General features: G+C 46.2%; 1 protein-coding gene across 2 annotated transcripts in view; it reads right to left on the bottom strand.

The window, feature by feature from the left end:
* LOC147453128 (glutamate receptor 3.1-like) overlaps positions 1–25,322 on the bottom strand; it is a 54,528-nt gene that overhangs the window by 1,290 nt on the left and 27,916 nt on the right. The gene's annotated exons all lie outside the window — the stretch shown is intronic.

The raw sequence follows: 25,322 nt of genomic DNA, 5'->3' as shown, positions 1-25,322 counted from the left end.
TCTGTGTCTGTGTAACTCAAGCAAATACAATCCAAGAAATCTTTGGTCCTAATCGCTCATGATTCTGGAGAAACGTCCGAAGCCTTCTCTGAATAGACAATGGAAGCGACCCCGTATCTCCTAATACACTGTGCACTGACATACATAATGCATCTCCGTCTCTGGCTCTGTGTGGCATAGGCGGCATATCCTGTTGGCTGCTGGTATCCCTCTGAATCTACCAGTCTCAATCTCAAGCTGGTGCGAAGATGTCCGTATCTGACCAATGGCACACCGTAACCCATGAATAGACGTTGGAGAGGGGGAATGGGGGAACACGCGCGGCACAAACACAAGGGCCTCTCTATAGCTCAGGGTATCCACAGCACCCCTATCCTCTCAAAAAACACCTTCAAAGAAACACTTTACACTAGCAAACCACTGTCTGCTCAATTTCCACTGCTCACACACTACACAAATCCACCACACAACGCACACCTGCTACCACGGCCTGTCTCCACCCTTACACGCACACACAACCGCTCAATCTCACTCTCTCACACAAAACACCGGGGCTCCATTTGTCGAGCCGTCTGGACCGGCTTCTAGAGCACACTGAACACTACATTTTAGGACACTGATAGGGCCCTTCGGACATCTTCATCTGCTATCCCATCTGGACCATACCGCAGCTCTTTTGGCCTAAAAATCCGCATGGAGTATACACTTCCGCTACCTCTTGGCTGCCTAGGTCCTTGGCACCTACCCTAGCCTTCTGCACTGCACTTGCCTGCTGCCTCTGCCTAGCATAGACCATCTCCTAGCTCGGACCAACTTTGGTTGCACCATCATTGCCAAGCCCCCTCGGTCGAACATTTTATGTTCGACCAAAAGCATATGTACAAAACTTTGAAACTAGCACACTAAACCGACAATAAAAAGCACTCACAAAACCATAACTGTATATACAAGCTATGTACAAAAGCTTCATCCCTTTTCTCTCGCACGCTGCATGCTCTAGGTGGGTTGCCCACCCCCCTTTACTACAATTTGCTACAATTCAGGCACTAAATTTCTCTCGAAATACAATTTGAGCCGCACACCATTCACCCTGTTTCTAAGAAGCTTGCCATTTGCTCTTACTAGCTGGTAGGTCCCATTCGAAAAGGCCTTCTGCACTTTATACACACCTATCCACTTCTTCTTGACCTTCTTTTGGAATGTGAAATCCAAGTAGCTTTCGTACTTCATGACCAAGTCTCCTTCTTCTATCTTCTTGTCTAGCAGGTTCTGATTAAACTTAGCAACCCGCTTCTCTCTCTGCTTCACATAGTAGTCTGCCTCTCTGTCCATCTGCAAAGCCTCTAAACTGGCTATTCGATCCTGTAGAACTTCTTGTTGGGTGGCATTCACACGCCACATACCCTTCAAAGCACCTAGCTACGCATGTACTGGCAATACAGCCTCTTTACCATAGACCAGCTCGAATGGAGTGAAGCTTGTAGCTACTTTATAGGATGTTCTATACGCCCACAGACACTTCTCTAGATTTGTCTCCCACTCAGCTTCCTGCTTGTACACATACTTTGTTAACATCTTGACGATTTGACCATTAGCACTCTCGACTAGACCATTGCATTGAGGGTGATAGAGCGAGGAAAAAAGATGCTGAATCTTTAACTTTTCCACTAATGCACTCATGAGCTTGCTTCTAAATCCCTGACCCCTATCAGAAACTAACACCCATGGAACACCAAAACGGCAACAGATGTTATCAAACACAAACTGAGCCACCACATTAGCATTTACTTCCTTCACTGCTTTGGCCTCGACCCACCTTGTAACGTAGTCAATGGCTACCACCACGTACTCCTTACCGCTTGTAGACTTTGGGAGAGGGCCTATGGCATCCAAACCCCACTTCTCGAAAGCACTTTGTGCAATGATGGCACCTTGTGAGTCCGCTACCAGTCGTCTTTCACCTATAGTTTGACACTCGTGGCACGTCTTGCACCAGTAATGCACGTCCTTCGCAATGGATGGCCACCAAAAACTTGCTCTAAGCACTCGAAACAGAATCTGGTCTTTGCCCTGGTGTCCACTTTCTTCGTGGCATTGCTCCAGCACCATTCCTATTTCTTCTTTGTACAACACCCTTCTAAGCACTCCGTCACGCCCATAGTTCATGAGGTCCTCACCTATCAATGTGAATTTGCGGACCTTTTTGCAGCTTAGACAAACCCTCTAAACATTGCCCTGTACCCAAAAACCCTTCAATCTCCTTTAAAGTATCCCTGCCTGCATAAGTGGTTGGGGCCACATATAGACCTGCAACATGCACCTGTACTTTGCTGCTTGCTAGCTGATCCGCCTCTTGATTCTGCTCTCTCCTCACATGCTTGAATTGAACTTCTTCAAAAGACTTTAGCATCTTTTTGATGGAAAAGAACCAATGCTTCAAAGAATCGCGCTTTACCTGCCATTGGCCTAAAAGTTGTTTGATGACTAGCAGTGCATCTCCTTTCACCACCAACCTTGAAATGCCAAATTCTATACATTGTTTAAGACCCAAATGCAGAGTGAGATACTCCGCCTCATTATTGGTGTGAACATCCTCCAGATCATACGCCTTCCAAAATATAGCTTTGCCGTGTGGATCGTGTATCACCACACCCCCTCTTGCTTTCTGTACTACCCTTCGATACGCTCCCTCGAACCACATTGTAAAAGCATCCTCCAAATCAGGCTCCTCCTTAGTTTCATCTCATACCACTCTTGGATAGGCCGGCAAATCGACGATCTTGCTCACAAGGATGTCTGCCAAGTGAGACCGGCCCGTATGATCTACCTTGAACTCGAACTGCAGCTCCAACACCCACTTCATAATCCTCCTTCCTCGCTTTAAATGTAGCACTACCTCTAGCAATAGATTATTAGCTGTCAACACAAAAAACTTGTGCACAATCAAATGGACCTTAAATTTCCTGCAAGCAAAGACCAGAGCCATCACCCACTGCTCTGCCTCGGTGTAGGTAGCCTCTCCTGGGCTAATCACCCTGCTCTCGAAGTATATCGACTTGTAGCTTCTCCCTACCTTTTGTAGTAGAACCGCTCCAATAGCAACCGTGTCCACCGTCATAGACACATAGAAGTCATCCTCTCGATTGGGAGGACACACCGCTGGCAACTGACACAAAATCTCTTTGACCCTGTCAAAAGCTTCATGAGCTTCTCCATCCCACTCATAACCATGCACTTGCTGAGCCCTCTTTTGAAGAGGATGCACATATTGCAACATCATACAAAAGAAACGTGATAGATACTTCAGCTTATGAACAAACGAAGCCAAACCTTGGGCATCTGATGGTGGCTCCATCAACACCAATGCCTTTACCTTTTCGAGATCAGCCTCTATACCGTTTTGCGACACCACATGACCTAACAACTGCGCTCGAGGCTGTGCTAGCTTGCACGTCTTGGGATTCAACTGACCTCCTTCTTCATCAAGCCTTTGAAAGCATAACTGCAGCTTCGATAAATGCTCCAATCTTGAACTGTAGCAGCCTATATCATCCATAAAGACCCTGATAAAACGGCCCAAGTATGGACCAAACACCCTGTTCATCTAGTCTTGGAAGGTGGCATACGTATTTACCGATCCGAACAGCATCTTGTGGTAAGCGAAACAACCCCATGGAGATATGAATGTGCTCTTCAGCTGGTCTTCAAGTGCAATCCCTATCTGAAAGTACCACGAGAAACCATCCATAATCGAGTATCTCTCATGCCCAGCCACCTGGTTTAGGATCTCATCTTAAAACGGCAATGCATAATGATTCCTCTTAGTCGCGGCATTCAGTGGCTTGTAGTCGACACACACTCTCCATTTCCCATTCTTCTTAGGGGTTATGACCACTGGCGAGACCCACTCTGACTCTTTCACAGGGAATATGATACCAGCATCTAGTAGCTTATTGACCTCCTGCCAAAGGGCCTCCTTTTGGATTTCTCCTAGTCTTCTCAGCTTCTGTGCTGTGGGCTTATGCCCCTCCTTAAGAACAATCTTGTGCTCTACCCCTTTTGCACCTCACAAATGCTTGTACTCCGTCGCAAATAGATTGGGATAGGACTCACACAGTTGAATATAACCTTCCTTTTCACCTTTGGTTAAATCTTCACTCAACATGCTTGAAACCTCCTCTATGCTTAGACCATGAGCTTGAGACTGCATACCTTCTTCTTTAGGTGGAGAGTCATCTATGGTGACTCCGAATAAGTCTGCATCTATCTTCAGCATGTCATCCTCGCTCTCCTCTTCCCCTATGCTACTATAGCCTTCATCATAACCCGTCTCTGTCTCGTACTCGTAGCTCGTCGTGTCGCCCTCGTCTTTAACTGCCATAGGACAAGAACTGCTCTCCTTGGTCTTCAAATCAAGCACAATTTGTCTTTCTCTCTCTTTGTCGGGCAAGGTAAACACTTTGCTCTCCCAATCTTGCTTTGCTCCTATGGCCAAAAGCCATGGCCTACCCAAAATGATTGGGTAAGCATTATCCCCTGCCTTCATCACAAAAAAGTCTATTAGGCACTCTATGCCCATCACCTTAACCTTCACATCCTAGGCCACACCCAGACACCTGGCCTTAGTATGGTTGGCCATCCTCATGCGCACGTTTGACTTGACTACTGCCTTGACTCCCGTCTCTTTCATGGCTGCTTCCGTCATGACACAAATCTGCGCTCCGCCATCTATGTAGGCTTATACTTGCATCCTCTTTTCTATAATCGCATCCACAAGCGGAAGAACGTCGGTGGGGCTACCTACCCTCAAAGCCATGTTTTGCACCGCTTGCACATTTCCCTTAGCTCTTGGCAACCTCGTGCTAACACTTGTGGACCACTGTCTCCTTAGATTTGGATTTAAAGCTAACAGCTAACCAAAAGTAATGTTAGCTTTCTGATTTTGAACATCACTTACCAGATTGTACTCGGGATAGCCACGCCCTAGCTGGAAATCCTCTTGTTTGATCTTGCGACGCCTCCTTTTGCTAGGCTCGGGATGCTCTCTACCTTCATACACCTTCTCTTTGCCTTTGCGAGCTCTAGTTTCCCGCTTTGTCTCTGTCTCTCTCTCAGCTCTGGCTCTCTTATTAGCCAAAACTTCGACATCCTGCTTATCCACCCCTATGATGTTTATTCTTGGGACCTCACCTCCATTTGGTGGAGCTGGCTGCACAAGATTCTCCACCGCTTGCTCTCTTGGACCATTGTATTGCCCTTGGCCTCGACCTCTACCAAACAGTGGGTAGATACCTCCTCTCTCTCTCTCTGTGGTTGAGGACAATCAGGTGCATAGTGCCCCTCTTCTCCGCAATTGTAACACCTACTTGGCAGCGGCCTTGCCCTGCCTCTTGCTCCTCTTGGTTGTCCTCTATCCATGACACTGAGCCGCAACTCCTGCATTTGCTCGGACAAATCTTGCACCGTGCACACCCAATTTTACGACACAACAGCTACACCTCGATTTCCATGATTTTCTTCGTGTATAGCCTCCCTCGGACTCTTGCCGCTGAACATGGGCCATCGTCTCATAGCCTAACACACCCTGCTCTATCTTCTTCTTTATTTTTCTGCTCTTTGACCGTGCAATCGCTACCGCACCATTGTAATTCTCTGGGCTCTCGAAATCAACCTTTTCTCTCACTTTGGGATGCAGACACGCCATGAACTTATCCAACTTGAAGTAGTCTCCATTAGCCAGCTGCATGGCTGTCGCTAACTCTGCCCAGCACTCTTCAAAATGACTCAAAAAATGATTAAACTCTTCACTTACATCTTGCTTAAGCGCCTTCAGCTTCGCATCCATCTCGACTGGGGACGCCTCTTTGCGAAAGTCGTGAAGAAACCTTGCCCATAGAGCCGGCCATGCTTGCCTCGGCTCGCCTTCCAACGCTTTATACCATGCTTTAGCTTTACCACGCATCACCAAAGGAAAAGTCTGCATTTTGCTATCCTCGTTCGGCATACGCAACGATAGCATATATCGAAATTCGACATCCACTCGTCAGGGTTCTCTTCGCCTATGAAAATCGGTCCATAGCTTCTAGTTGCCATGACTTCCAACGCGAAAAACCGGTTCTTTTCGATGAACTAGGAGCAATCAATGTGCTCCCCCGTGGGGGCACCAGAAGATGGAGAGGGGGAATGGGGGAACACGCGCGGCACAAACACAAGGGCCTCTCTATAGCTCAGGGTATCCACAGCACCCCTATCCTCTCAGAAAACACCTTCAAAGAAACACTTTACACTAGCAAACCACTGTCTGCTCAATTTCCACTGCTCACACACTCCACAAATCCACCACACAACGCACACCTGCTACCACGGCCTGTCTTCACCCTTACACGCACACACAACCGCTCAATCTCACTCTCTCACACAAAACACCGGGGCTCCATTTGTCGAGCCGTCTGGACCGGCTTCTAGAGCACACTGAACACTACATTTTAGGACACTGATAGGGCCCTTCGGACATCTTCATCCGCTATCCCATCTGGACCATACAGCAGCTCTTTTGGCCTAAAAATCCGCATGGAGCATACACTTCCGCTACCTCTTGGCTGCCTAGGTCCTTGGCACCTGCCCTAGCCTTCTGCACTGCACTTGCCTGCTGCCTCTGCCTGGCATAGACCATCTCCTAGCTCGGACCAACTTTGGCTGCACCAACGTGTATCTATATAGCTAGGTCAAACGAGTGGGAGAAGATACTCTCCATAGAAAGCCATCCAACTCTTGTGCCGGCTCTATCCATGTCCTCTGGTGTCCAACTAGGTCTGGTCCTGGTGAATGAGTCTAGTAATCTCCATCCGAATAAAAGAAAGCGATGGTGCATCAAGGGAGTACTGAAAGGGTGGTACGCTTTCCATGTTGAAGCCATGTATCTAGAACCATGCTAACATCTGTGCATACCAGCATGATGTGTCCCCTTGTAATGCTAACTGTTTGGAGGACTCAAGGGCCAATCTCGCATGTCAGACCCATAGGATGTGCATGAAGGAGACTGATCTCGTAAGCGCCTCTATCTCCATAGGAGGGGCTACTAACTCCGCTCTAATGATCTCGTGTGGCACGCATGCCTTGGCTCTAATCAATCGGGAAATCATAAATACCAAAGGCCTCTCCATGACTCTCTACCCATCCTCACCCACAGAGGGTTCCCAAACCTGAACCCCATAGAGCATAGCTGAAACTACCAAGGTATCAAAGAGCCAAAGTTTTGTTCAGAGTTCTTGGAATTGAACTTGCGAACACATCCTCCCAAGGCCGCATACGCTCTGGTCAGTCTAGTCTCTGTTGCTCTCTTCAAAGAAAAACTTGGCCATTGAAGACAGGTGTTAAACACCATAACCTTGGTTTTACCAAGGTTCGCAAACAATCCACTATCCTCCGCAAATCTACATCCAAATGTCACTGCATACCCTCCGGTGATTCAGAGATCAACAAAATACCATCAGCATATACATACAATGAAGTCCATGTCCCTGCTAGCTGGGCACCTCTGTCATCAATGTAATCCGAAACCTCATCTAACTGTTGGATGTTTGGTCCCTGCTGCCTCTTCTGCCAGAAAGTGCTAGCGATAGCTTTCTTATATACATGCTTGGTCAAATTGCCCTACCCAGTTTCCCAACAAAGTCACTTATTAATAATAAGTGAAAAATGGCTAAAATAGGGAAAATAGGTATGTGCTCTGATACCAATGTAAGGTGCAGCGGAAGTGAATGTTGAACTTTGCTCAAGATGAGTGCTCCGAACTGTACTCTAGGGTTCCTTTTACTTACGGAAGGAAGAGCCTTCCGTTCCTTTAGTGAGAGAGTGCAAGTGGTCACAAACAAAGTGAGAAACACTGTGAATGAAGGTGCTGAGACTGAGAGATAGAGAGAGAAGAATACGACACTAAAGTTGTCAAACCCTCCTCCGAAGGCCCCTACCAATGTAAGGTGCAGCGGATGTGAATGATGATGATCATGCTGTGTGCAACCAGAGGATATGCATCTACTGTAAGTGCCTGGGCATGAACGGTCTGCGAATAGACTCACAAAGGTGCCAGAACACTTGCTAGGTTAGACTGTTTGAACCCTTGTCATGAAGTAGCTTGTCCACATGCACATAGGGTTAGATGTGCACGTGACACTGCAGCAGCAGAGGCATATCCACACTCAACTTGAGCAGAGACGCCATCTTGGGAGCATGCCTCATAACACTTGGTATGACAAGGAATACAGAGAGACGAGAGCACAACTCGAGAGGGATTTTCTCCTAGGGGTCATCAATCATAAACAGTCTCAAATAGCCTTCCAGCGCCTTGTGCGACGGAAGAAGCGAGCGTTCCTAACTCAGATGGAGAGAGATTTATACTAGTTGTTCTTGAGTAGAGACTCAAGAGGCACGATGTCTCTTCCATGAGCACTCTCCTCCTCCAGTGATTACCTCCCCTGATGTGTTGGGTGAGGATGCAACATCCTTATATACGGTCCTTGGACAGACACCCCTTCCAGATCCTCGTGAGCCATGCCCATCTACGAGTACCTTTTTTACCATTGAGATGGTAAAGACAGCCATTGACAGGATGAAGACAAGGAGGGGGTATATGATCATGATGGTCTAATAGTAGCAGAGCACTTTATACATGCTAGAGATATGCTGATAGAGGTTCTTGCAACTTGTTCAATTTTGTTATGTATGAGAGTCTACCTGAGACTTGGAGACTGTCTACTATTGTGCCTATCTTCAAGGGATCCTACGATGCTTGGAAACCGTACTATTATGACTGGACACACATTGGCACGGTTGTATGCATCTATTCTTGAGAACAGTTGAGCAGATGGACAGAGAGTGAGGGCATACGGGCAGCGGGACATGTCACAAAGTGATGACATGGCATAACCTGATGGACGGCGGACTCCAAACAGATAAGGGTCATATCCCCTAGTGAAAGACGCGGAAGAAGTTTTACCAACTTTAAAGTCTTGCCGAGTGGCCAAATTTTAAAAGTTAAGTTTCTACCAACTTATGGGACCCTATCCGTTGGCACCTAAGGGACACAAGGAATAAAAGAAACTTGCGTGAAGGCTGATGACGTGGCATCCGTATGGATGTCCGCGTTTTACGTTGTTCACGTGGTAAGTCATACGGACTTCCGCAAAACGTGCTGGCACCTTTAGTGCTAGCTTTTGGAGGTTCAATGCTTTTGAGGATAGTGCTTATGGGGCTCTTCTTTGGGGCATCCCTTGTAATGTTTATGAGTCCCTGGGGCCTCACTCTGCAAAGCATGTGGATGCAGAGTCTGACGAGAGTTGTACTTTGCTGTGAGCAATAATAAAGAAATACCGAAAGGGACGCCAATCTTTAGGGCCAGTGCTTTTGGGCGTGGAACTCTGCCATGTTGTGTCTCTCTCTCTCTCTCTCTCTCTCTCTCTCTCTCTCTCTCTCTCTCTCTCTCTCTCTCTCTCTCTCTCTCTCTCTCTCTCTCTCTCTCTCTCTCTCTCTCTCTCTCTCTCCATGCTCGCACATATGAGAGAGGTAATGCCAGAGATTACAGCGGCAAGGGAGAAGGGAAAGATAGCCTTTTACAGAGATGGACGGGTGGTGATTTTAGAGCGGCACACTGCATGACGGTGCGAGACCTATGGGACCACACTGAAGATGGCTACCTGGAATTGTAATGGGTCTATGAGATTGGACGTGGGTGCATTTGAGGACAGTTTCAAAGACAAGGATATTGTATTCTTCTCAGAGACTCATCAAGCCCCTGGACAAGTAATGCCACCTGTGGTGGGATACAGATGGGAGACAGCTCACAGGACAAATGCGAGATCTGAGCATGGGAGTAGAGGTTCAGGAGGAGTAGCAATGCTATTCAGAGAGGAACTACAACCATTACTACATATTGTGCGAAGAGATGATCATGCTAGATATATGTGGGTGAGACTGAGAGCTGACACAAGTCGATTCCTATATATTGCCATATGTTACTTTCCTCCCAGTACATTCTGTGTATGCTGCATCCAGAGGGGAGTCGCCTTTCTCTATTCTAGATGATGACATATGGGAGTTTTCTAAGGATGGTGATATCATTCTCCTAGGGGACTTCAATGCCCGAACGGGCAACTCGCAGACAGTCTTCTACGACACTTCAGATGAGATGCTTAGAGAGCTGGATGTGGGTGAGTTGGGACTTGACAGATGCTCAGATGACAGAGAGCAGACGGAGTATGGGAGATACCTCTTGGAAATGACGACTACACATGGATTAGCCATACTTAATGGCTTACAACGATTTCCCGAAGCAGCCGGTTTCACATGCTTTCCACACAGACATGGGGCCAGTACAATGGATTATGTTATGACACAACCGAGCTTTGTCCCCTGCATTCAGGATTTCACTGTGGGAGCCAGGCCAGTGGGCATAGCAGTAGATCATGCTCTCTTGACATTGTCCGTTAAATTTCAGTGTAGTACAACCCGGACATCAGGAGGCAAGTCACACACCCGCTATACATTTACACCAGAGACTGATTTCGTTTATACAGAGGAGATCTGGGACTGTCTATTGGAAGGCACAGCTGGCACAAATGGTACAGGCCTCTCAGTGGAGGAGTGCACCACTCTACTGACTGAGACACTGCATGGGGCTGCATCAGTGGCATACCCACATACTCATCCGGGCAAGAGACGACATTCTGGGAGCATGCCCCAGAATAGTTGGTATGATGAGGAGTGCAGAGAGATGAGAGCCCAGCTTCAGAGGGATCTTCTTTTAGGAGTCATCACTTACAGACAATCTCGGATTGCTTTCCGACGCCTTGTGCGACGCAAGAAGCGAGCTTACTTGGCTCAGATGGAGCGAGACTTCTATCAGATGTTCTTGAGTAGGGACTCAGGAGAGGCATGGCGACTCTTCCATGAGAACTCCCCTCCACCAGTGATTACTTCACCTGATGTGTGGGGCCAATATGCGACATCATTATATACGGTTCCTGGACAGGAAGCCCTTCCAAACCCTACCAAGCCTTGCCCAGCTACGAGCACTTTCTTTACACCTGAGATGGTACAAAGGGCCATCGACAGGATGAGGACCGGGAAGGCATATGATCATCACGGTCTAGTAGCGGAGCACTTTATACATGCCAGGAATATGCTGATGGAGGTTCTCGCAGTGTTGTTCAATCGTGCCATGTGTGAGGGATTACCTGAGACTTGGAGGTTGTCTAATATTGTGCCCATCTTCAAGGCTGGTGACCCTACAGAGCCTGGGAACTACCGCACTATTATGGTTGGACACACATTGGCACGGTTGTATGCATCTATTCTGGAGTAACACTTCAGTAATTGGGTAGAGGGCGAGGGTGTACGAGCAAAGGGTCAGGCCGGCTTCAGGAGGGGTTTCTCCACCCTTGATCATATTCTGACACTCAGGGCCATCATTGAGGAGGGCAGAGCACATGGGAGATGGATCTATTGTAGCTTTGTGGATTTTCGCAAAGCATTTGACATGGTACCAAGAGCTCGATTGATGCACAGGCTGCAGGAGATGGGGGTGCCCATAGAGGTGATTTGGGGGATTATGGCTTTGTACAAATCAGTGGTGGGACATGTACGCACTCCGGAAGGGGTATCTGATTTAGTTCACTCTACTATTGGAGTGAAACAGGGCTGCCCATTGTCTCCTACTCTTTTTGGTATGTATGTTGATGAGGCGTCCGATTACATTGACAGAGAGGGTGACAGGGGTGCCCAGCTGGCAGGGACGTGGATCCCATTGTTGCTATATGTTGATGATATTGTGTTGATATCTGACTCACCAGAAGGTATGCAACGACAGTTGGATGCACTACGCAGTTTTGCAAAGGATAGTGGACTGTGTGTAAACCTAGGTAAAACCAAGGTTATGGTGTTTAACACCACACCGCAATGGGTCAGGAGATCAGTACCTACTTTCAAATATGGTCAGGAGATTGTGGAGTATACAGATGCATACACCTACCTGGGGGTAATCTTTACTGGGCCGAGATTTTCTTTGAGAAGAGCAGCAGTGACTAGACTAACTAGAGCTGGGGCCGCTCTAGGAGGAATGGAGAGGATGTGTTCGCAGGTTCAGTTCCAAGAACCTAGGACAAAGTTATGGCTCTTTGATACTTTGGTTGCCTCTACTTTGTTATATCGGGTGCAGGTCTGGGGACCTTCTATAGGCCAGGATGGTTGGAGGCGTATGGAGAAGCCCCTAGTATCTATGATCTCTCGACTGATTAGAGCCAAGGTTTCCGTACCGCATGATATCATTCACGCGGAATTAGCTGCCCCCCCTATGGAGATTGAGGCGCTTACCAGATCAGTCTCCTTTCTTCACAGTCTGTGGGATACTACCAGAGACAGATATGCCAGGGTGGCTCTAGAGTCCTCTAGACAATTAGCTCTTAATGGGGATACATCATGCTGGTATGCACAGATGGCATCATGGTTTCAGACACATGGTTTCACCATGGAGAAGTTGCCTCCTTTTCAATACTCCCTACAGGCACCCTTGAGGTCTCTGACACGGGTAGAGATATAGACTCATTCGTTAGGATCTGATCCAGCTGGACACGAGGAGGACATGGATAGAGCCGTTACAGGAGTTGGGCACGAAGATGGCTTTCTATAGAGAGCATCTTCTCCACCTCACGGGGGATGGGTTTGTGATTCGACCTAGCTATATGGACACGCATCTTTCGCATGGTTTGCGTTGTGCCATTGGCCAGATACGCATGTCCTCACATCAGCTTGAGATTGAGACTAGCAGATTCAGAGAGACACCAGCAGATAGCAGGATATGCCGCTTATGCCATCTAGAACCGGAGACAAAAGTACATTACATATGTCATTGCACAGTGTACTATGAGATACGAGGCCGTTTTCATTGTCTATTCAGAGAAGGTATTGGGCCTCTATCTAGGGTCATGAGTTATGAGGATCAAAGATGTCTTGGGCTATATCTACTTGAGTTACACAGGCATAGAGAAACTTTACTGAGGAGAGCTAAAGAGAGACATCCCCAGAGACAGATCACAGATTTCTTTACACTAGATATTGTACACCCAGAAGAACAGACAGAGGAGCAGCCAACGGTGGAGAGGTCTACCCGCACTACTAGCATTCTCATAGACCGAGCATTGGAGCTAGGGAGATCTAGACGACCCCGATGGAGAAGAGGAGCTACACAGTTTCGAAGGAGGCTACAGCAAAGGATTCAAGCCATACTCTTTCGACGTCCAGAGTGCAGATGAAGATGGATCTCTACTCCCCTCCCATATTGTCTTCACATTGTACTACTTAGTTTAGGGTCTCACAGTATTTATATTTTGTTATCCTAGTTTAATTTATTTTGTTAATCTGACTTTGTATCAGATACACTGCATTGTAACTTTCTGGTCTCATAGGTCACTTTGGCCTTTTGAAGACGTTAATATAACATTTCATTTCATTTCATCTCTCTCTCTCTCTCTCTCTCTCTCTCTCTCTCTCTCTCTCTCTCTCTCTCTCTCTCTCTCTCTCTCTCTCTCTCTCTCTCTCTCTCTCTCTCTCTCTCTCTCTCTCTCTCTCTCTCTCTCTCTCTCTCTCTCTCGCGTTCTTGTAAAGTTACGTGATTTTGAAGTTTTTGTTTGTATGTTGCTATTGATTTCTCGCTTGGAGTGTCCAAGCCTGTAATAGGACAAACCGGTTTCAGAAGAGGCTTCTCCACTCTTGACCATATTGTGACACTTAGAGCCATCATCGAGGAGGGTAGTGCACATGGGAGACGGACCTATAGGCTATTGTAGCTTTGTGGATTTTCACAAAGCATTTGACATGGTGCCCAGAGCCAGATTGATGTGCAGACTACACGTGATTGGAGTGCCCAATGAGTTGATTTGGACAATCATGGCTCTTTACAGATCAGTGATGGGACATGTATGTACTCCAAAAGGGATAGACTTAGTTGACTCCCACTATTGGAGTGAAACAAGGTTGTCCATTGTCTCCTACTCTATTTGGTATGTATAGCATCTTCTCAGCAAGACACCCCCCCCCCCCCCCCCGGGGCGGACAACTTAGCGTTTTCAGCCAAAGACCAAAGATCAAGCCTAGCGTTTTTCATCAAGATTCATCCCTTGTGTTTTGCAGTTGCAGATCAGCCGGCGGTAGCAGCTTTCTGCAACAACTTAGCTAGCATTTTTCATCAAGATCAGCCCCAGTGTTTTGCAGATTGCAAATCAGCCTGGCGTTAGCAGTTTCCAGCAGATCAGCCCAACGTTTTTGCAATTGCAGTTTACCATCAGCGTTTTGCATATTCCCGACGACAGAACCATGCATTGCATCAACGTTTTCAGTTTTTAGCATTTAGACTCCGCTAGAGCAGCCCCAAACCTCAAAGATCTCACCTTCCCGCAGCAGATCCTCGCCGCAGGGTCAGATCAGCCAATGTTTGCAGATTCAGCCAACTATTCGCAGATTTCAACATCTGCGTTTTCAGCTCGTCATCGTCGCATCGTCGCCATCGACATCGTCATCAACATAGAGTCAGAATTCAGCAGATATGAGGTTCGTAGATTTCAGCCCGCCGTCTCGTCGTCGTCGACATCGTTTGCGAGTCCATCGCATTGTAGAGATTTGTGCAATCAATAGTAAACCGCTCTTGTCATAGAGAGTGGGGCATTTGGAGGAGGGTTTAACAACATTTTGGTGTCATATTCTTCTCTCTCTATCTCTCAATCTCAGCACCTTCATTCAGTGTTTCCCACTTTGTTTGTGACCACTTGCACTCTCTCACTAAAGGAACGGAAGGCTCTTCCTTCCGTAAGTAAAAGGAACCCTTGAGCACAGTTCGGAGCACTCATCTTGAGCAAAGTTCAACATTCACTTCCGTTGCACCTTACATTCAACATGCAATGTCTCACTCAGCAAAGTGGAGATCTCCTCCACTAAGAGTCCTAGCTTGGCTGCTGTACATAGAAGACCATAGATCTCCTCTGTATAAACAGAGTCAATCTGAGGTGTAAACATATAGTGGGTATGTGTCCTCCCGATGCCTGAGACCTGAGCTGTACTGTACTGAAAGGAAACTAAAAATGTTGAGATAGCATGATTCACAGCTACACCCACTAGTTTGGGTCCTACTGTGAATTTCCTGAATGCAAGGGATGAAGCTCGGCTCTGTCAGGACATAGTCCACTGCGCTAGCCCCAAGAAATTGTTGTAGGCCATTAAGTATGGCCAATCCATGTGGGCCCCCATCTCCATCAAATATCTCCCATACTCAATGTACTCATTTTGTGTCTACAAGCTTCATATCACTGAAATCTAGCTCTCTCAGTATCTCATCTAAGGTATCATAAAAAGTTGTCTGATAATTTCTCATGCGGGCATTAAAGTTCCCCAAGAGAATAATGTCACCATCTCTGGAAAATTCCCATATATCCTTGTCTAATACAAAGAAAGGGGATTGTTCTCCAAGTGCAACATACACTAATGTGCCAGGGGGGGCAGTAACATATAGTAATGTACAAGAATCTACTTGTACAAGCCTCAATCTCACAGCAATTGTAGCTCCTCTCTGAATAGGACTCCTACTCCGCCTGACCCTCTATCCCTAAGCTCTGATCTCGTCTTTGCTCTACAAGCTGTCTCCCACCTATATCCACTCACATGTGGCATCAGCTGTACCGGTGTCGGGTGTGTCTCTCAAGTAAAAGACAATGTCTCTCCCCATAAAGCTATCCTCAAATGCCCCTACATCAAGACGAAGTGACCCATTACAATTCCATGCTACCATCTTCAATGTGGTCCCATAGGTCTCACACCATCATGCGATATCACCACCCTTCCATCTCGATAAAAAGCAATCTTACCTTTTTCCCTTGCCGCTCTAATATTTTGCATTACCTCCTACATGTGAGCAATCTGCGAGAGTGTGAGGTCATCTCCAAGAAAGATGTCCATCTTCTTGAGAGTTGGTCTCTTTCAAATCAAAAAGTCCTTCGCTTCCATGGAGGGGAAGCGCAAGATAAGTGCCCTTTCCTTTGTGGGGTTTCCCAATTGCTTCCACTTTTCTTATTGTTCACTCTCCAAGCTCTCGTTTGTGACAGCTCATTACCCCTGTAATAACAGACTTGGACACTCCAAGTCGAGAATCTACCGTGACAGCACAAATAACCACTTCAAAACAGTTCACAATTCACAATTGATTCGACAATGGCCAGGGGAGTTCCTTGCCTAGAGATATTGGCCCCAAAGATTGGCGCCCCTTTCGGTATTTCTTTTTGTATTAATCTGTGTTCAAAGTACAAGAGTGCAGGCAAGCAACACACTCAGACTCTGCGTCCAGATGCTCTGAGTTGTGAGAGGCCTTCCTGTTTATTTATAGATTACAAAGGGATGCTAAAAGCAGAGCCCCAAAAGCTTCAAAAACTAAAAATCAAAAGCCCAGATAAAGCAAAGGCTCTTTCTCTCTCTTTCTCTTATGCTAAAATAAAGCAAGTCAACTCTAGCTTTCTTTAGTAAACTAAAGCAATTCAATAAAGCTCCAACGTAGCCAAAATCAGCCAGCAAAAGCAAGTTGCCATTGCTGCTGCCACATCAGCATCTCCGCAAATGGCGCCGGATTTTACGGACAAGCCACGTCAGCATGTCGTCCGGAATTTCTGCAGCAACCAACCAATCAGATGTTCTGCCAGGGCTGTCCAGCAAAAGGATGTTTGCATGTGTCCGCCACGTACCAGTTTGTGACATACCCCCCTCTTGAAGCATTGTAATCGCCCTCAATTACGCCTACAAAACAGACAAAGGCCATAAACTATCTTAGCAGACACTAACTGTTAGTACCTACGCACTAGGAACACACATCTAGCACATGTACCAATCAACAGTTACATCACAAGACATCACTAGACATCACAGGACATCACATGACATTCAACATTCATTCGGATCTTAGACTATGATTTATCAACAATGCAGTTAGTAATCGCATCTAGATCCACTCAGAACCTCATGATGTCCGATTGACTAACCCCTATTGCAACCATGTCTATTCGAGATCATTTAGACCAAAATGTTACAGTCATTTCGTCTATCAGTTCCTGCACTTAAAAGCAAGTCAAAAACAAATCAGTTTCATATTCTGGAATTTCATTTCATAAAGTCATACAGCAGAATATTGTCAACTCTCAGAATCTCTGAAGCTCAAAGAGACATCAATGACTCTAGTATTCTAAAAATCAAGGCATTTGTTGACAAACGAGCGGAGTAACTTCCCTCTTGTGAAAACCCACTGCACAAATCTCCGGCCAAACTGAATTCTGGGTTCCATTTGGAATAGACTATGCTAAACCAAAAGCTTCACGGTAAAGTTTCACAATCTGAGGAGTATTTGCTAGGTCCTCCTCCTCCATCCACTTCGCATCCAATGCAGGATAGTTCTTGAATTTAACCTAGAACCGCCTTCTTACTTTACCCTTATTCTTTCTGTCCTTATGTGCCAAAATCTATTCAAGAACAAGGATCTCCTTGTTTTCCTCTACTTCGGGTTGCTCATCGGGCTCCCCATCTTCGGGTACATCACCTTTTAAAGGTTTCAAGAGACTCACATGAAATACATTGTGAATCCTCCCAAGTGTCAGGCAGTCTCAATCGAAAGGAGACATCATTGATCTTTTCGGAGATCTCGAAAGGTCCGTAGTATCTCATACTAAGCTTTGGAAAAAGCCTCTCCTTTCCCTTTTTCTTTCTCATGCGTGCCTTCTCAAAACGTAAGAGAACCCAATCATCCTCCCTAAATTTCAAATCGCGACGATGGCGATCCGCTGCCTTTTTCTGTCTTTCCTGAGATTTTTGCAAAGCCTCGTGGACCTTGGTAAAAGCCGTGTCCAAGTCGCATGTGTACTCATCGGCTTCAAAAATCTTATCTTTCGTGCTTAGGAAGGGTGAAACCTTCACAACATCTTCACTAATCTCAAATGACGCCTTCCCCGTCAAAGAGTGTATCGTGTTATTGTAGGCAAATTCCACCAAAGGTAGATACTTTTCCCATTGAGTCTTCTGGTCCGAGATATAAGACTTCTATAAATCAAAAACCACTGAATTGGCAATCTCAGATTGCCCGTCAGTCTGCGGATGGAAAGATGACGAGAACTACAACCGCGTGTCAATGTTGTACCCAAATTGCCTTCCAAAACAAACTCGTAAATCAGGGTCCCTGTCGAAGACAATCGTCTCAGGCATGCCATGTACTCTGAAAATCTGGGCCACAAACAGTCTCGCTAAGTGATCCGGCTTGACCGTTTTCTTCACTAGAATGAAATGAGCCTGCTTGATAAATTTGTCAATAACAGATACCATCGTGACTACTCTATGTTCTCGGGAGATCAAAAATAAAATCCATTGCAATACTTTTCCAGGGGCGGGTGGGTATGGGCAAAGGCTGTAACAATCCCTGTGCTATATGCATGTCAAACTTGACCTTCTCGCATACCAAGCACCTGTGCACAAACTCGTCCACATCCTTCTTAGTCTCGTCCAAAAGACATATCTCTCTGCCCCTTTCATGGTGGTAGCAATGCCGCGGTGACCCGTAAAAGGCGGACAGTGGCATTCAGTCGTAACCTTTTCCCTCAACGGCTGTGTAATGCACATCATGGTTTTTCTCATCAAGTAGCCATCCCGAATGGAATATCCCGCTATTGTCTCCCCATCACGTATCCGTGTGAAAACGTTTGCAAAATCTGTATCTGTGGCATACTGGTCGACCATATCCTCGAAGCTCCTATGGTGAACGCGGAAATAGCAAGAACCAACGGCTTCCGAGACAAAGCATCTGCCACCAAATTCTTATGTCCCTAAACATGGACAATCTGGAAGTGAAACTATGACAAGATGTTCGCCCACAGCGTCTGCTTTTCCGAAAGTTGCTTCTGTGACAAGAAGTAGCATAAACTTTGATGGCCTGTAAAGACAATAAAATCCGCTCCGAGTAGGTAGTGTCGCCACCACTGAGTAAGAGCATGGATAACCGCCAAAAGCTCTTTCTCATAAATCTGTGTTGTCAATTTCGGCCTTGAGAACAATCGGCTCTCATAAGCAATGACATGGCCTTCTTGCATTAAGACTGCACCCAGACTACGACCACAAGCATCACAATATACTTCAAATGACTTCTGCAAGTCCGGCAAAGTCAGAACTCGTCCCGTAGTCAGTTTCTCTTTCAAAGTTTGAAAGGCAGTTACTTATGTGGGTCCCCACGAGAAACAGACTCCTTTCTATGTCAAGATATGCAAAGAGGAAGCAACCTCTGCAAACTTTCGAATGAACCGCCTATAGTACGAACACAATCCCAAGAAGCTTCTAACTTCATGGACATTCTTCAAATCGGGCCAATCACAGATAGTCTCTATCTTGGCCCGATCCATCTGCACTCTTGCTACTAACACAATGTGTCCCAAAAAGTGTATCTCTGGTAGGAAAAATTCACTTTTCTTCGCATTAATCACTAACTTGTGATCTCGTAATGCCTGAAAGACTTTAAGCAGATGATCTCTATGTTCTGCCTCATCCTTGAGAAAACAATGATATCGTCAAAGAAAGTGCCAACAACAAATAGCCTGTACTCTCAAAAAATCTTGTCCATCATCAGGTTAAATGTCGCAGGAGCATTGGTTAAGCCAAAAGGCATCACCAAAAACTCAAATAACCCAAAAGTCGTCCGAAAGGTTGTCTTGTAGACGTCTCCCAGCGCGATTCGGATCTGATGATATCCACTTTTTAAGTCGATCCTACTAAAGCATGAGGATCCGTGAAGTCGGTCAAGTATATCATCGATTTTAGGAAATTGGAAATCTGTTATTGATGGTGATTTTATTGAGAGCTCTATAACCGATGCACATTCTCCAAGATCCGTCTTTCTTCAAAACCAGCAACACTGAAGAGAAATAAGATGAAGTACTAGGCTGGACAAGACCCTTTTCCAAGAGGTCTTTCACTTGGTTCATAATCTCTTCGTTCTGGGCTCCGCTCACACGATAAGGTGGCCGGTTCGGTGGTGTGCTTCCAGGTATCAAATCAATGGTATGATCTTCAGGACGAGCGGGTGGTAACTCGCCTGGCAAGCCTTCTGAGAAGCAATCGGCATGGACGTGGAGAAAATCTTGGCGTTCTTTATCAAGTTCAGACATATTTGTCCTATCCTCATCACTCAACTCTTTTAAAAAGATCGAGTAAACAAACAGATTGGATTTCATTAACTTTGAAATGGCCGAAGCCGATACAATAGGGACAGACTCGCCCTTAAGTTTAATATCAAGTACAATGGTTTTGCCCTTCTCTGTGGTCAATGTCGCTTTCCTCGCCCGATAGTCGACCACGGCGTTGTTCTTGTGGTACCAGAGAATTCCCAAGAGGACATCACAACCTTCCAAAGGCATTATGTAAAAGTGCTCATGCCCCAAATACCTTTGACAATGCAACCGAAGTTTGCCAATGATAGGTGTGATGGCTACGTCCCTGCCGGGTGCCGCTAGAACTGCCTTTGCAAGTGATCCCATTCGATCGGGAGTGATCTCGAGCCGCGCCGCCAATTCCGGTGAATGAAGTTGGCCTTGGCTCCTCCATCGAAGAAGATGAGGGCTTCTTGGTCTTTCACTTTGTCCTAAGCTCGGCAAAGTTATGTACTCTCGTTCATCGTGCTGGGATCGATACCCACGCAGTCTGGAACCAGTCCTGTTTTCATCTTGCCTTTTCTTCCACAGTCCTCAGCTGCTCTCGAACTCTCAGGCCTTTCATCGTCCTTGTCGTTCCGTTCTTTCTGTGCCTTTTTAGGGCACTTTGCCGAGATATGCCCAATTTCCCCGCATCCAAAGCACTTCCCTTCCCTGATGTAGCGAGCTCTCTCCTGAGGAGTGAGTTTGGGTCGTGCATCTTTCTTTTCTGGGTTGCTCTTCCTCTTTCTACTTTCATTTGTCGAAGTCTGTTCAGCTCTTTGCGTCGTGATCTCATCGATGGGGTAGGTCAAACTACCTGAGTGAATGGAAAACCCCGGTTCGCATGACTCATCAACTTCTGAATGGAAGCTGACTTTTGTTCCAAGCAGTGATCTCGGATCTCTGTAGGTAGACCCAAGGTAAACCGCTCAATCTGTTCCTTGAACAAGATCTTCTTAAATGAAGAGGCAGGTAGAAAAGAGCTCCAGAATCTCTCGCAATAAGCATCCACTGTATCCTTCTTGATCATCCGAAGATGGTTCCAAGCAGTTCGTATATCGCATTCATACTCTCGAGTCAGCCAAGAAGAAATAAAAAGCCTCTTGAATTTCAGCCATTTAACTGGCGTAGTCTTGTTTAATAGAAGCATGGACCACCAAGTTCAAGCATTCCCCTTAAAATAAGAGGCAGCTCTCCGAATCTTAGAGCGCTCTGCGTAAAGCCCTCCCGCGAAAGCGATTGCAAACTATTGTACAAAAGACAAAGCCTTTGAAGCATCTCTATAACCAGAAAACGTGTCAAATTTAAGTGACTGTCCACCTTCCTTAAACTCTCAGACTTTCTTGCTTTCGTCTTCCAGAAAGTCATACTGATTGGCTTTGTAAAAATTCTTCTTCTTTGCATAAAAGTTGTTGTCATCAGAGTCCGAATTGTCTGTAGACAAGTCCTCCGTAGAACTGTCAATCACGGGGTGAGATTTAGGCTTCTTTGCCTTTTTCTTACCCTTTCCGAAGCTTTGCTTTTTGCTTCGTTTTTTGCCTTTCCTGTCTTCTTCGCTAGAGTCAGAGGAGCTAGAAGAACTGTCAGAAGAAGAAGAAGAAGAAGAAGAACTGGGTACTCCTTCAAATCGAACACGCTTCTTCTGCTTTCTTGCCTTTTCAAAAGTAGACTGACGACCCAAATAACCCAGGAAATCAGTGCCTTTCTTTTGCTTTTTTTCGTGCTTTTTAACTTTGTTCTGTGCGTCAAAAAGCTGAGCAATTCGTGCATCAACCACCTCCTCTAATTCTTTCTCTGTATACTTCCTGGGGGTAGGAGGTTTCTTGAGAGCGGGTTTGGGGAGTGGTTTTGTGGTCTTCTGCCACTACGTGTGCACCTCATTGAAAGAGGTCTCGCTCATATATTTTGCAAATTTTGGATCCTTCACAAAATTGAGTATCATCTTTGTTGCGTCACCAATCAATCGTTGACGCTCCATCTCCCAATGCTCCGTCGGAGTAGGCAGAGGCGGGCCGTACTCCTTGCCTGAATCTTCGTTGTGATCCCTCCCCGCATCTCCGGATGCAGAGGGAGTCGATTGATCTTTGCCTAAAGCAATAAGTGCCGCGGAAAAAAAAAAGGATCGTATTTCCCGTAGAAGAGAAATTGGTCGTGCTCTGAGACCATTGTAACAGACTTGGACACTCCAAGTCGAAAATCTACCGCAAAAAGCACAAATAACCACTTCAAAACAGTTCACAGTTCACAATTGATTCGACACTGGCCCGGCGGAGTTCCGTGCCTAGAGATAGTGGCCCCAAAGACTTGCCCCCCTTTCGGTACAAAAGGAGACAACCACCATCATTAACTCCTTTGTTCCTCTTCTAGTGTTCAGTTAATGATGGTAGTTGTGGGGGTTGTCTCCTTGCCTTTTCCTTTGTTGGCGATCTTGATCCACTTCTCAACTTTATCCGCTTTCTGTTGGGTCTTTGTAATAACATCCACCCACGAAGTCGTCATTTCTTTGTGTTGCTTCTCCCCTTCTTTGATGGCCCGCATTTGTTCCTTAATTGTGTTGAGTTCGTCAACTACTGAGGATTGAAGCTCTCCCTCTTCAAGTGTGTGAAGTGATCGCATCTTTGCAAGCTCCTTCTTGAGTAACACTATCTCCTCATCTTGGGCAATCACCTGATTTTCATGTGTGTTTATCGTGCTTTTTTGGACCAACACCTTCTTCGAGTATCTAGGAGGTTGTGATTACTTTTGTGAATGGTCTCGCACAATTCTTCTTTGCATTTTTGAATGGCAACCTCCAAAGGGAGGGGAAGAAAGTGTCACAAACTGATGATGTGGCATGCCTAACAAACAAAGGGCTATTGATAGAGTTGTTCCAATTTATGGGCACCCTGCCGACGGGGCCAAAGGGACACTAGAGAATTTAAATGAAGCTGGAGGATTGTTGTACGAGTTTCTGAGATTCGTGTTGCTGACGTAGCTGACTGTACAAATTTCTGAGATTCGCGCTGCTAACGTGGCTGACTGTACAGATTTCCGTAAAACGCGACAAGCTGTTGATGTGGCAGTCCGTACAGTTTTCCGTATTTAGCGCTGGCAGCCAGTTTTTGGGAGGCCTTGTGCTTTTGAGTTTGAAGCTTTTGTGTAACTGCTTTTAAGGCTCTACTTTTGGCATCCCTTGTAAAATTATAAGAGCCCTTGGGACCTCACTTTGCAGGCATCTGGACGCGGAGTCTGAGAGCAGAGGTCCCTCGGGAGTTGTACTTTGCAATGATTAAAGATAAAGAAGTACCAAAAGGGGGCGTCAAACTTAGGGGCCAATACCTCTGGGCACGCAACTAGGTCGGGCCGTGTCTCTCTCAAAGTTCGGTGATTATGAAGCTTCTATTCGTGTGTTGCTATTGATTTCTCGCTTGGAGTGTCCAAGCCTGTTACAGAAAGTTCGTGAGAGGGAGAAATGCACACTATGTAAATATGTGACTCCACATTATGCATACAAGGTCATTCCACATTTGTTTACAATCTCCACATCGTCCATACATGTGCATTCCACACCTATCCACAATCTCTACAGTTTCTGAAATTTCTGAACCGCAATTTCTGCACCTGAACTGAAATTCTGAAATTTCTGAACTTTCCTGCAATTTCTGCAGCTGAAATTCTGAGTTTCCAGAATTTCCAAAATTCTGAAATTTCTTAGCCATCCTCCAAAAAAAAATTCAACCCGACAGAGAAAGGGAGAGGGAGGGAGGCGAGGGTTGGGGGGAGCTTGATAGAGAGAGAGAGAGAGAAATGAAATGAAATGATATATTAACGTCTACAAGAGGCCAAAATGACCTATGAGACCAACTGATTACAATGATGAGTCTAGTACCAAGTCTGGGTACAAACAAGAAAACTACAAACAAAGAACAGATAGGAGTGCTACCGACTCCTATGGGTGGCTGGTAGGCTGAGCAATGGTATCATGCCATAAAGGTACAAAGTGGGGATAAGTGTCACCATGATAAGAGAGAGAGAGAGAGAGAGAGAGAGAGAGAGAGAGAGAGGTGGGAGAGTTTCCAGAATTTCCAAAATTCTGAAATTTCTTAGCCATCCCCCCAAAAAAAAATTCGACTTGACAGAGAAAGGGAGAGGGAGGGAGGCGAGGGTTGGGGGGAGCTTGATAGAGAGGGAAATTCTGAGTTTCCAGAATTCTGAAATTTCTTAGCCATCCCCCGAAAAATAATTCGACCTGACAGAGAAAGGGAGAGGGAGGGAGACGAGGGGTTGGGTGGAGCTTGATAGAGAGAGAGAGGGAGGTGGGAGCACGGCAGGGGGTGGGAGGGGAGCGCGACAAAGAGGGCAGGGGGAAGGCAACGCAACCGCGGGGGGGGGGGGGGGGGGGGGGGGGGGGTGTCCCTAAAAGTTCAATGTGGCCTATGAGACCAAACCTGTACATACATAAAAGAAATCTCTCATCTGAAAGAAACACAAAAGTAAGTCTAAAGCTAAAGGCTGAAATGAGCAACCTATCTAAAAATTACATCCAAGTCCAAACATACAAGGTATCATTCAAATATCCTCTCTATGATGTGTCTGCCTGGTGAGAAGATGTACGTTTGTGTGATTGAGATGATCGTGGCATCCGCCTCTGATGGCGCTCAATGATAGCTCTCATCTGTACGGGATGTGGGTCTCTGAGTCCCCTCTTAGATGGATGTGGAAGTCTTGCTCGGGTAAGCGCTACTACTCTATCCAAGGTAACACCACTCGAAGAGGAAGGCCCTCAATGATGTGTCAAGGTTGGAGTTGATGAAGCAGGTGTAGTATCAACAGCACTAATGACACGGGGCTGTGTAACAAAAAAGAAGTTGGTAATAGTAATCTGCCTCAATGGGGGTTTTTTTTTTGGCGCGGGGGGCAGGGGGGGGAGGGGGAGATTAGCCCCCCATTATCACCATCGACCACAGAGAACCGATTGGCAACAAATACACAATGTGTGAGTGCACCTTGCACCTAGCCTACCATGTGCCTTTACACGGTAACCTTTTGATCTTGATTGTTTATGCAGATAATATGCTTATCGCCAGAAAGAACGGC

The sequence above is a fragment of the Adiantum capillus-veneris genome, chromosome 8, assembly GCF_014529385.1.
Source record: "Adiantum capillus-veneris isolate H3 chromosome 8, ASM1452938v2, whole genome shotgun sequence".
NCBI classification, from domain to species: domain Eukaryota; kingdom Viridiplantae; phylum Streptophyta; class Polypodiopsida; order Polypodiales; family Pteridaceae; genus Adiantum; species Adiantum capillus-veneris.
The sequence above is the reverse complement of the archived record's forward strand: the minus strand, read 5'-3'. Positions and strand labels throughout refer to the sequence as shown.